This window comes from Pogona vitticeps, chromosome 2, assembly GCF_051106095.1.
Source record: "Pogona vitticeps strain Pit_001003342236 chromosome 2, PviZW2.1, whole genome shotgun sequence".
Taxonomy (NCBI): domain Eukaryota; kingdom Metazoa; phylum Chordata; class Lepidosauria; order Squamata; family Agamidae; genus Pogona; species Pogona vitticeps.
This window is the reverse complement of record NC_135784.1, coordinates 33,475,746-33,489,100: the sequence shown is the minus strand read 5'-3', so window position 1 is coordinate 33,489,100 and position 13,355 is coordinate 33,475,746. Positions and strand designations below refer to the sequence as shown.

Genomic DNA, 13,355 nt, shown 5'->3' with positions numbered 1-13,355 from the left:
CCCTCCCTGTACAATTAATTATTGTGTAATTTCACAAAATCCCCTTACTTTCACCAAGCAGTTTGCCCTGCAGCTGAGAAAGCTATTCTGGGAGAAAAATTGTCGAAAGTTCCCTAAAGCTCAGAGACAGTTTCGCTGTTCTTTTGATCCTGTATCCACATAATGATAACTCATGTCCTCAATCACAGAAGTTGCTGATAACTGTACTGTGATTAGGTCAAATTATTTTTCAAGGAAGGAGACTTGTCTTGAAATTCCTACCAAAGTGGAGTGAAATTGCTTAATTTGCAAATATAGTTCATGTTCCAGAATTTGATTTTTCTGACACAAAATTCAGATTATATTGTACCAACAGAGTATCAGAATATTCCAATAATGGTTGTTGTGGGTTTTTCGGGCTGTTTGGCCATGTTCTGAAGGTTGTTCTTCCTAACGTTTTGCCAATCTCTGTGGCCGGCATCTTCAGAGGACAGCACAGAGTCCAAAAAACCCACAACAACATTACATCCCGGCTGTGAAAGCCTTCGCGAGTACATATTCCAATAATACTTCCATAGACTTGCATGCTTTCTCTACAGCATCCAGTGATGTTCACTGATGAAGATAGGATCACTGACATTAGACAATGTTGGCGTGAACTTACAGTATTAGTGCCATTCATACATTTTTATGAGATTTTGAATCAGTAGATTCTGAATCAAGTGCAAGGTCGATATGCTATTAAAATGGATTAAATAACGGCACTGATCAACATTTTGGTCTAGAGAGAAAACACACATTTCTCTGGGAAATAAGGCTTTTTCCATTCTTTCATGGTACCTAAGAACCTCTCTGAATGTAGTACTTGGGATGGATGCAAATCTTTAAGCCTGAGAGTTTACTATATAGATTCTATACTCTTTCTGGTTTAGTGTTCCCTGTTTCTCAAGCGCAGGGCTGGGGGTCCCTGCAGTCCCCCAGATATTGTTGGACTCCTGCTCCTGCCAGAGATGATGAGAATGGTAGCATGTGAATGTTCACAGCGTTGCTACAGCTCTGGTTTAGCACTGGTCGTGGAAGATGTGTGTGCACGCACACACACACACACACAAACATGGACAACGATGCGTGCATCTGTGGTTAGAAATCTGGAAAGCAAAGGCAGCCGAGCACATGGGCTATTACTATTATAACTGGCAGCTTTCTGTTAAGTTCTAAAAGCTCACTGTGAGCTTATTTTAGGAGAGTAAGCAAGACAGCCAGCGTACCCACACTGGCGGATGCTAGTTTGGCTTGCTGTCCTTGAAGCCCACATGCACCAATTCACATCACACAAGCTCTCGCTTGCTATTTAGGTAGTCCAAACAGAGGAGCTTTTGTTCCCGTGGAATAATGGGCACTCAGAATTCCCTCCTCCCAAAGCCATCGGAGTCAACGGCATTCCCAAGCAACTCAGCACTGGGCTTCAGAGATCTCTCCCCCTCTCCTTCTAACAGTTCTATGGAAATGAAAAAAATAATAACAAGCATATAAAGGCATGGTTTTTTGTTTGTTGTTTCTTTGGTTCATTTATTCATCCATTTATTTATTTTTACCCAACCTTTCTCCTTAAAAAAAAGGACACAAGGAGGCTTATATAGTTAAAAGACAATATTTAAAGCTAAAAAGAGTAGGCATACAAATCCTAAAACAAGGACCAAACGACTAAAAAAAGGGTAAACAAAATCAACTTCAGAAATGCATTCAAAGCAGTAAGGAGCAACCATCTACTGTATTTAAAAACCCACTCAGGCAGCCAATTATTATGGGAAAGCTTGCTTAAAGACAAAAGTCTTTGTCTGCTTGCAGCAGGACAGCAAAGCTGGGGCCAGCCTGGCTTCCTGTGGGAGGGAGTTACAAAATCTGGGAACAGCGACAGAAAAAGGCCCGCTCCCATGTTCCCATCAAACACACTTGTGACAGTAGTAGAATCCAGAGACAAGCCTCCCTTATCTTAACAACTGAGAAGGTTGATGAAGAGAGACATGAGATAGCTTGGACCCAAACCATTTACAGGTTAGACCCAGCACTTAGAATAGTGCTGAGAAACAGACTACCAGCCAGTGGAGATGCTGCAAGAGAGGGGTGTGTGTGTGTGTGTGTGTGTGTGTGTGTGTGTGTGTGTGAGAGAGAGAGAGAGAGAGAGAGAGAGAGAGAGATGTGATCCCTGTTACCTGCCTATTAGCAATCTGACTGCCATGTTTTGGACCTGGTGAAGATTCAGCCTTTTACCTGATAGACCTATGTAGTTATCATGGTCAAAAGCTGTTGATAGACCTGACTTTCTTCAAGAATGTGACCCAATCACATTGATGTAACTGGTAGAGATTGAAAAGAGGTGCAGTATTGCAAGACTACTCTGAAGCTAAGGGTGAAAAAAACTCCAGTAAGTTTTCATGGCCAAGTGAGGATTCGAACCCTGATCTCCAGAGTCCTAGTCTGTCACTCTATCCACTACATCACACTGGGAATCTCAAAAACCTAACAAAGCTATCACATTTTTTAAAATGTGTACATATTTATTATCACTTATTTTAAAAACAAGAGGTAGTCCCAACTCTGTCACTTACACCAGTGGTTCTTAACCTTTTTGAAAGAAACGCCCCCTTGAGCCATTGAGGAAGTTATCATCGCCCCCCTCCCCGCGCTGATATCTTATTTATTTATTTATTTATTTATTTATTTATTTATTTATTTATTTATTTATTTATTTATTTATTTACTTAAGACACTTAAATCCAATGACCCCTGAAAACAAAATTCAATTCCAAGAAAATGAAATGCCCCAAAAAAGTAACATTTAATGATTTAGTTGCAAGTGAATTTTCACAAGACGCAAAAAGAAATATAAAAAGGGCATAAAAACAAACTGCAATGCAGGAACTAAAAATTTCAAGATGAAAACTCTGAAACTAAATTAAGATTGGAGGAAAATATATATTCATGCACACTGTAAAAAGGCTGCAGCCATCTTCACAGGTTTGGCTTCCTCCAGTGCCCCCCTACCGCCCCCCTTCTGCTCCAGCGCCCCCACGCCGCCCCTTTTTGTTTTACCGCCCCCCTGAAAAATGAAATCGCCCCCTGGGGGGCATTATCGCCCACGTTAAGAACCACTGACTTACACAGAAAGGCCTACCTTTGCCACATATTTTCCTATTAGTCTCCATGTTGATTAGTAGCCTACATAAGTAAACCTTGAACTTAATATGATGTAATAGTGCAATCATTTTTTTCTCCTTCCCTGACAATTTAAAGTCCCTAGTTTAGCCTGATGGGTTCATTGGCTGTTTTCTAGGGTCAGTGGTACCCAACCTTGGGTCCCCAGAATTTCTTGGACTGCAGCTCCCAGAAGCCTTCACCACAAGCTGTGCTGGCCAGGATTTTTGAGAGCTGTAGTCCAAGAACATCTGAGGACCCAAGGTTGGGATCCACTGGGCTACTTGGTTAATTTATGTACCCACCGTTCCTCCAAGGAGCTCAGGGTGGCATACATGAGTCTCTTCCTTCCCATTTTCTTCTCACAACAACCCTATGAGATAGTGGGTTAGGCCGAAAGACACAAGAGTGAGGGAGGAAGGGCGGGAGATAGAAAGAAAGTGGCCCATGGGTACTCAGTAAGTTTTAAGTGAGGACAAGAATTTGAGCCAGCACTCAAACCACTGCATTGGCTCTTTTATGATGGTGAGACAAACTGGTTCACAGGCGTGTTTGGTGGAGACATGGGAGAGGGCCTTCTCTGTGGCTGCTCCTAGACTCTGGAACTCCCCCCCACAGGAGGCCAGACTGGCCCCATCTTTGCCATCCTTCCACAAGGGGACTAAGACCTTTCTCTTTCAGGCAAGCTTTCCCTCAGTGTTTGGCTGCCTGAGTGGGGTTTTTAAAGAGGCTCTTATACCTTACTGCTTCGAATGTGTCTTGGTGTTGCTTTTGTTTATCATTTTTAATGTGGTATTGATTTGATTATTTTAAAATATTTTTACACTTACTTTTTTTAAAAGCTTTTAGACATTGAACTTTAATGATGTAAGCCACCTTGGGTCCTTTTTAAGGGGAAAGGTGAGACAAAAAATATTTTCAATAAACAAATAGAATGTCAGAGGATAATAACCCTGAGTTAACTTCTGCATCTCTCTTGTACAAACTGAAAAGAAGAGGAATTATTCAGTTGCATGCAAATGCCTGAAATGGGAGCCTAGTTACAGTTTTACCAAACTGTGTTTGGAGGGGACAATTTCGCATAGAAAAATGGCAGAGTATGTGCTTAAACCACCACCACCCAAGCCTGGCTAAACATCTGAATGCTAAAAGTGGCTCTCCCAAACCGCTCCATGTCATGCCCTCCATTCCAGAGACATAATTATTCTTGTAAACCCACATCTGGAATTGTGCTCACTTTAGAACATCTGGGTTTTGTTACATGAATTCATGTGTAATATGCAGTTTTACACCAAGGCTAAAATAAACATTTGTATCTGTCCCAGCTCTGAACAAATTGTGTATATTTGAACTTCACCTTTTCAATCTAAAAATGTAAAAATTGTAACATTAAAAAAAAAATTCAACGGGTGACTTAAAAAACTGAAATATTTATTAATGTTATTTTACAGACAGACACGGTAAGTACACTTCCCCCTTCAACCACACTGAGGTTAGAGGTGCTGGAGTTCAAAATCCATGTATAACTCTTATGTATCCCTCCCAATGTAACTACAAAGCATAAACAGGTGATTCTCTCTCTCTCTCTCTCTCTCTCTCTCTCTCTCTCACACACACACACACACACACAAGGGTAAGGAGAGAGAGAAGTTCTCTCTATTGGGCCTGTTTTCCATCACGTTGACAATCTTTTCCATATACAGTGGTTCCTTGCAAGACGAAAGTAATTCGTTCCACGAGTAGGGCTGTCTTGCGAAATTTTCATCTTGCGAAAAGCAATGCATTCCTATGGGAACCTCGCAAGACAAATGAGTTATTTTTGTCTTGCAAGGCATCGGTCTTGCGAGAAAATAATTGTCTTGTGAAGCACGGCCACAGAAGAAGCCGTCTTGCGAGTCACCAACACGATTGCAAAAAACATTTGTCTTGCGGGTTTTTCGTTCGGCGAGGCGTTTGTCTTGCGAGGCACCACTGTAATACCATATGCAGTGGGCCTTAAAGATCCTTATGACCCTCTGATCTAGAGGCTGAATTAGAGATGATGTGCCTGTGGGCAAATGCCTTCAGTGCTGTGCTCATGCCTCTAGGTCTATGTGGGCAAGGACACAGTATTTAATGAAAATTGATTGATTGATTGATTGATTGATTGATTGATTGATTGATTGATTGATTGATTGATTGATTGAAAAAATCGTGTGTACCCAAAACTGTGCTGCTCAGACCATGCAATTCAAAGGGGAAGTGTACAGCTTCCCAAATCCATCTTTTTATATCCTGTTTTTCAAAAAGTTTGGATTTATCACCACCCATAACTGTGAATCATAACTAATAGCAAGATTAATGGTTAAGAATTGCTCAAAAGTTATTAAACAAGTCCAGGCAGTCAGAGCGAGGGAAACATGCCATACCTGCAGAAAGGGTAATTACTTTCTATAATTCCACAGTATTCACATTTCACCGTGAAGGCTGAAAATAAAACTACCTTGAAAAGGTTTTCATAGACCAACAAAAGAGAGGGGGGAAAAAAATAAAAACCATCACAAATGTCTGAGAGAATGAAAGATCCCTTAAATGTTTTGATTTTGTGTTAAGGCAAAAAAAAGGAACAAAATTAAAAGAATGGCATGCGGTACAAACAGTTGCCAAGAAGGAAGTGTAAGAGAAGACAACAAAGACCAGGAAGGAGAATGGAGAAAAGAGGATGTGTGTGTGGAGGGGGGATGGAATAGCAAACCCTAAAGGTCACAACACCACTATGCATTCCAACAGGAAGCTAACTTTTTCCATGGGCTTTGCAGAATTGATCACAATAAAGGCACTGGATAAACAGGCAAAACGTGGAGGGTTTATCTCCTCTCCTCTTTATCCTCATAACAACTCTTGAGTTCTCGTCTCAGCTAAGCTGAGAGAGAGGTCCTTGTCCACAGTTACCACCCACTGAATCATGTGTATCAGTGAGGACAAGAATTTGGGACTCCCAAGGCCAGAAACTTTCACTAATCTGTCACACTGGATCTCATATGGAAAAACCACTGGATTTCAGTGATCATCGTATGTTAAACAAAGATACTGGGGGAAAGGATATTCTCATTCTTCACTTTAACTGGGCAGCTTTTCATGCACAGGCTTTTTTTTTTTTTTTTGCTTGTTTCTAAACAAAAGCATAACAAGCGAGACCGGGAAAGCTTATTCTGAGGAGGATCATGAGCAGGGATGGACGAAGAGGGGACTAAAGCAGTGACGGACCATTTTTAAGGTGACTGTTCTGCCCTAGGGCCCTCCAGAAAATGCCAGAAACAGCAATTTAGAAATAAAATATGGAACTGAAAGTGGCTGCAAGTTTATTTCTGATATTGAAAAGAAAACTGGCTAATGAGTGGCCATGCTTTCTGGAGGATTCTGGGTGTTACATTCCAGACCAATCTACGCAGCAGGTCCACTTTCTGGACATAGCTGTGATGATACAACATGGACATCTTAGCACCATGTTATATCAAAAATCCACTGATAATTATACACTTGGATCATCCAGCCTCTGTTCTGAACACACCAATAAATCTACAGTTTACAGCAAACTATCAGATATAATTGCATCTGCTCAGATCCGCAAGACAGAGCGGCCAATCTCAAGGATCTACGAAAAGCACATCTCAGACTACAGTATTAATCCAATATGGTTAAAGAACAAATTAACCAGGCAGGACAAATATTCGGAAGCAACCTATTGCAGGACAGACAGATCCAGAAGAGAAAATGACCAAACATCTCTAATAGTTATCTTCAGTCCACAACTAAAACTGCCCATACACATCATAAATGATCTTCAATCCGTTTTTGAGAAAAATACTTCCCCCTCCCAAGAGCTTGGAGACAGGCCTATACTTGCTTATGGGCAAGCCCCCAATCTCATGCAATTATTGACACATGACAGACTACACAACACTGATGCAGAGATGGGAACTAAATGCTGCAACAAACCCAGATGCCAGCTCTGTCCTCACCTTTACTCTGGCAACACCATTAACAGGCTCCAATAATGTCACAACTACTGTACATCAGAAGCAGATGTACTTGTTCCTCTGCTAACATGTTAACAACACTATGCTTTATATAGGACAAGCAGTGGTTTAGCCAGAGGGTGCGAATTCGAATCCTCACTATGCCTACGTCAATTCACACAATTTGCCACTTGTATGCTATTGTTAATTTGTAGACTGATAATTGACATTATTCACAGCCATCTCGTCCTCTGTTGTCCCCTTCTCCTCTTGCCTTCACATTTCCCCAACATCAGGGTCTTTTCCAGGGAGTCTTCTCTTCTCATCAGATGGCCTCCAGCTATTGGAGCCTCAGCTTCAGGATCTGTCCTTCCAGTGAGCACTCAGGATTGATTTCCTTCAGAATGGATAGGTTTGTTATCTTTGCAGTCCAGGGGACTCTCAAGAGTCTCCTCCAGCACCACAATTCAAAAGCATCAGTTCTTCGGTGCTCAGCCTTCTTTATGGTCCAGCTCTCACTTCCAACCATATGGTTTCCATACAAAACTATAGCTTTGACTATGCAAACTTTTGTCGGCAAGGTGATGTCTCTGCTTTTTAAGATGCTGTCTAGGTTTGTAATTGCTTTCCTCCCCAGAAGCAGGTGAGATGAGATGAGAATAAGATGAAAGAGGTTCCTCATTCAAGGAGGTTATTGATCCACTGCAATGTTTCTTATTGGAACAACTAAATTAGACAGGAGAACACTCAGAATGGTCACTCTCATGAGAAACGAACCTGGGTGCCTTGGTATGCAGAGACGGCTGCTTCCCATTTCAGCTTTAGTAGCTTCAGCACCATGCTGTTTATGTTTCTTTACTTAAAAGAAGCATTAGGTTCAAGTTACAGCAAAGTGGATTAAGATTAGGTATCAGGAAACATTGTACAAATTAAAGGGCAAATGAGAGGCAAGCATTTTGATTGCATTCTTCAAGCAGGTTTCTCGGAATGTTCCTTATATTTGTCACAAAACACACTGATAAGCTTTTTTAAAAAAAATTACAGAAATAATAACTGGGGTGGAAACTGTATCTTTTAACTTGCCAGAGGAAATATATATAATGCTTGTTCAGCATTACCTGTATTGAGTAGCAGCTGCATTCTTGTGGTTCACATAACCATTTTTATCATCCCTACAAACAAATGCCTGGGTTTGAAGTTTTGAAGTAGGATCTTCTATCACCCTCCTGTCGCCAAGCCCCAGATGGTCTCCTCCTATTGGGATACCTGGTTTGTTCCCTCCCCAGTGTGTCTCATTCTGAATCTCTATACAAACAGGGCATCTTTTATGCCAATGGCTGATAAAAGTTACATTTGGGAACTACAGTTCCCAGAATCCCCCAGGAAGCATGGTGATCAGACACTTATTGGGCTCATTTTTTCAAGCAGATGGTTTTCATGTATCTACTTCATTCTGTAAATCAGAGACAGGGAATTTCCAGCCCAAGATCCAGAGGTGGCTTGTGGGAGTTCCCTACTCAATCAACAATGGTTGTGTTCTGATCTCCTGAATGAAGATATGAGGAAATTTTTTGTTATTTAGTTGTTAAGTCGTGTACGACTCTTCGTGACCCCATGGATCAGAGCACGCCAGGCCCTCCTGTCTTCCGCTGCCTCCTGGAGTTGAGTCAAATTCATGTTGGTCGCTTCAGTGACACTGTCCAACCATCTTGTCCTCTGTTGTCCCCTTTTCCTCTTGCCTTCACACTTTCCTAACATCAGGGTCTTTTCCAGGGAGTCTTCTCTTCTCATGAGATGGCCAAAGTATTGCAGCCTCAGCTTCAGGATCTGTCCTTCCAGTGAGCACTCCGGGTTGATTTCCTTCAGAATGGATAGGTTTGTTCTCCTTGCAGTCCAGGGGACTCTCAAGAATCTCCTCCAGCACCACAATTCAAAAGCATTTTGAAAGATGCTTTAGAAGGTTTAAATACTTCTAAACTTGAGGAAATTTAGAAGTGTTTAAATCTTAAATATATAGTATGGAGACAAACTGCTGCATACGGTAAGGCAGGCAGAAAAGGTGTTACACTGGGCTTTACTCTTGAGCAGGAATGCATAGCACTAGCTCTGGTTTGTATGCTTGGCGGAAAAGTGTTAAGAATTATATCTGTTTTTGCCTCATTTGCTTTGGCCCTATCTGCTCTGACCCCCTGCCCTTAGCCCTATCCACTGTTGACCTGCAAGCCTAGGGAGTCCGTGTAAAATTAAATTAAATGCATGGACCAAAAAGAGCTCCTCATTCCCAGCATGGATATTCTACAAGATGCTGGGAGAACTCAAAATAAAAAGTGGCATATGAGTCTACTAAAAGTAACAACTTCCAAATTTAGAACAGATCGGAGAAGTCAGATCTTCTTGGCACACGTTATCATTATTTTCTGGAGAACACATCCCTCATCATTTCATTCGTTGTCCTACCAGCTTTGCTGTGTGGCCCAAACTGCTTCTAAAGAACAGAACCACCATTCCTTCCTTCTGACTACAGGGGAGAAAAATGTGTTTTTATTCACTGCTCCTCTGTATAACTTCTTGGTCTCACTCTCATGAATCCCAGCATTGCAGTCCTTGGTAGAAGAGAAGAGGATGATATTCATCTGCAGATTTTGTTGAAATTAACTTATTAATTTGTTTGTTTGTTTGTTTTGTACACCACCCAACTAACCAAGGGTTACTCTGGGTGGTTTACAAAAACTACAGGAAACAAAAACAACATAATCAAACACATTGAGTTAATGAAATAAATTAAACAGATTTTAAAACAAATTTTAAAAATTGGCAGCAGTTGAATGAAAGGCTGAAAGTCAGCAAATACTTAAACTGACAAATGCTGAAAAGTCTGTCAAAATAGTTATGTTTTTTAAAAGTTCCTTGAAAGATGCCAAGGAGAGGGCCAGGCAAGTTTTAGCTGGCAGGTCATTCCAGAGGCAGGCCCCATGTCTTCGTTCCCTCCTTCCAGGCCTCCCTTGGGGTTAATTACCTCAGCCGTCCAGCCTGGGAAGAATGAGTAGGATAGACAGTTCCAGCTGGGAGTAGGTGTTCTGTCATGTAATGAGGTCCCAAACCATTTAAGGCTTTGTATGGTAGAACCATCACCTTCAAACTGATATGGAAGCGCACAAGAAGTCGGTGTAGGTCAGCCAGGATTAGGGGGGTATTTATGTATTCCCCCTGTTGAAGCTTTCATGTCAGTCCCAGGGGCGGTCCCACATAAGAGTGTACTGCAGTAATCTATTCTTGATATTACCAGAGCATGGCCCAGCCTGGTGAGGGGTCTGGAGTCAAGGTAGGGAACACAGCTGGGCAATCTGCCTAAGATGAGAATAGGTGACCTGGACCACAGACACTATCTGCAATTCCACAGACAGCAATGGGTCCAAAAGGCCACCCAGACTGCAAAGCTAAATGGAATAATAGTATGCGCACAGTGTGATGAGTGTATGTGATGATGCTGAGTCTTTCTCCTTCTGCCTCCTCACCGACACTCTTTTTTAGAAAGATAACAATTAGGGTTCACCCATTTCTGCTTTGAAGAACTTGTCAATTCTCCTTCATCAGGAATGTAACACGGCTATTTTTAACTCTCTTTCCCCAAGGAAATTTCCTGTGTCTCTCTAGACAAAATAGCACTCCCAGGTTTGATGTCTTTAATCTGGAGTCAACAGAAGGTGATGAAAGATTAATTGCTCCTGCTGGAGAAGCTAGTATCTCCTGTTCAGGAAAATGCCAATCAAAAAAGGGGACTTGTTGAGCTACTTTGGATGAGTTGTGCTGTCAAAGGGAAACAAACACTGATTGATGGATATTTGACCACCCTTGTGTTGTATTTTTTATCTCCTCCCAAGAGGAATACAGAAGACAAACAGGAAGAGAGAGAGAGAGCAAGGTGGGAAAAACAGAGACTGGGATCCTACTGTGCACAGTTTATGCCATGTCATCAGCTGCAACTGGTAACATCATCAGAGTTGGGTGGCATAACTTATGCCAACTGGATTTTAGCCAAAGAGAGGCAGAAAGAGACAAAGGCTACATATTTGGCACATCGCTTAACCATTACAGAGAAATTATAATCTTACATCTATGCTTGATTTATTTCAAGCCTCTTATCTGCTTGATCATGCCTCGAATTCCAGGCTAAATTTCATACCATTAGTTCATAATCCCAGTGGTGTTCTGTAAATAGAGGGAGTTGATACCTCTTCAGCAGTACAAGCTGCTTTTCCTAGCATGTGAGTAAGAAGCCTATGTGGGAAGCCCTTAACAGATGTTTCAGGAGTATTTGTAAATTATCTTCATTTCTAAGGCTGAACGTTATGGCAACTGGATAAAACTGTTGATCTGATTAATTTAGATCTAGTGCTTCGACACGGCATGAAATGGGGAATTTGGAGTCCAGTTTCCTCCAGTATCAGGCAGCTTGCCAACAGTGGGGGATGGTGGGAGCAGCAGCCCACGAACCTTTGGAGGGGCACAGATTCTCCCACTCAGATATAAATCTTCCCAAATAGACTGGACCACTCCTACATATGGCGTGACTTGCATTCTAGTCCCTATTCCAGCTTTCTTTCCTTCTTTCATTTATTAAATTTATATCCTGTTTATTGCTATTGCCAAAAGTGCTGTTAAAGGAGGCTTACAATAATAAAATACAAATTAAAAACAAAATATTGTGAAAACAAGCCAGTTTGAAACAGTGATAAAGGACATAGCCAGCATTCAATTAGTTAAACCGCCTTTAACAACCAACTACATTACATGCCCAAGACCTGTCTGAACCAAAAATGCTTTCGTTTGCATCTTTTTCTATCTTTTTTCTGCTTTGAGACTAGTTTCTTTGCTCTCTACTAACACTCAAAAACTCCTTCTTTCCAGCTTGCTTCTAAACAGTTCAGCTCTCCTTCGTCTGTCCCCCTCCATTGTTTAACTTAGTTTTATTTTTAAAAGTCATGAATAAAAAGTACAATCTATGTTTCATACAAGGATTCCTCCTCTTTACAGCAAATACAAGGACTCTGCACTGCTTGTTCCAACCCTTTAACCAGTTCCGTAGCTCCGTTCCATTTTATCACTTCCTTGTAATACAAAGGCACAGTGGCTACTTTTCCGAGTTTGTATTCAGTTTATCTTGTTCCAAGAACATCTATCAAAGATATAAAGTTCCTTTGTCTTTCAGTGTAACAGAAGGTAAGTTAGCAAACAGAAAAATGACAGAACCAGCTACAACTGGTTACATGTCATAATAATCCTGTTTTTGCATCACGTTTGCCATACTTGAAATGGAGTTAACAATTTTTTACTACATGACACATAGCTAGGCATGCATTTTCTGGGCTGGAAAGTGAGTTATTTTAAACAGCCACAAGGAGGTTAATTATTTTAACTTGATAGCTTATTTTCTTCTTGTGGATCACCTTGACATCTGTGAATTCCTACGTCGGAGTAAATAGTGGCTATGTGGGTCTGCAGGGTTGGCCGAAATGGGTTCAAAGTACAACAGGCTTTGGACTGCAGCATACCTTGTTGTTTGAATTCTCCCTTTCCCCCTCCCTGTTTCATTTTTTTAAAAAATTTCAATTTAGCGCTATGGCAGTTCAAAATTATACGAATCACAAGGCGACTGAGAATGATGTCACACACACTTCAGCTGTGTTTTGTTGCAGGGAAAGCCAGAGAAATCCACTCAACAAGCTGCAATGACAGAGAGTAGTAGGGGGAGCAAGCAAATGCAGCAGGGATTGGGACCAAGGGAGATCGTACTCACCTGGCGTGGGAGTCAATGAGGAGGTGACGGTGAGGCCACTGCAACGGGCAAGGCAGGTGGTGTTCTTGTTTACAACAACAAACAGAAGCCCCCAGGCACACTTTCTAGGCAAGGGATGAGGTTTGCTCCTTCTCAGCCAACCAGGCCTTCTAACTGTTTGAGCTCACAGGCCAAATACAGCCCTTGATGCTGTGGGTGGGCTATGAGGATGTGCACATCAGAACAAAAATGTTTATCTTGATTTGTAAAAACCCGATCCAGCTCCCGATTTGTTTCAATAGTGTAACTGCACTCTTAGTTATATTTCTATTTCACCTTTTGCTGCAATGAGCTCAAGATGACATGCAGTACATGGTCCACGTTTACTTTCATTGCAAGAAGCTTGT

At 41.5% G+C, this 13,355-nt stretch overlaps 1 protein-coding gene across 4 annotated transcripts in view; it reads right to left on the bottom strand.

The window, feature by feature from the left end:
• PLXNB1 (plexin B1) overlaps window positions 1-13,355 on the bottom strand; it is a 160,638-nt gene that overhangs the window by 80,426 nt on the left and 66,857 nt on the right. The window contains exon 1 of one of the 4 annotated variants that reach the window (XM_072989244.2): window positions 3,480-3,499. The exons of the other annotated variants lie outside the window; for them this stretch is intronic. The gene's annotated coding sequence lies outside the window, so the exon portion shown is untranslated. Of the gene's footprint in view, window positions 1-3,479; window positions 3,500-13,355 lie in introns of those variants that run through there. 4 annotated transcript variants of the gene reach the window in all.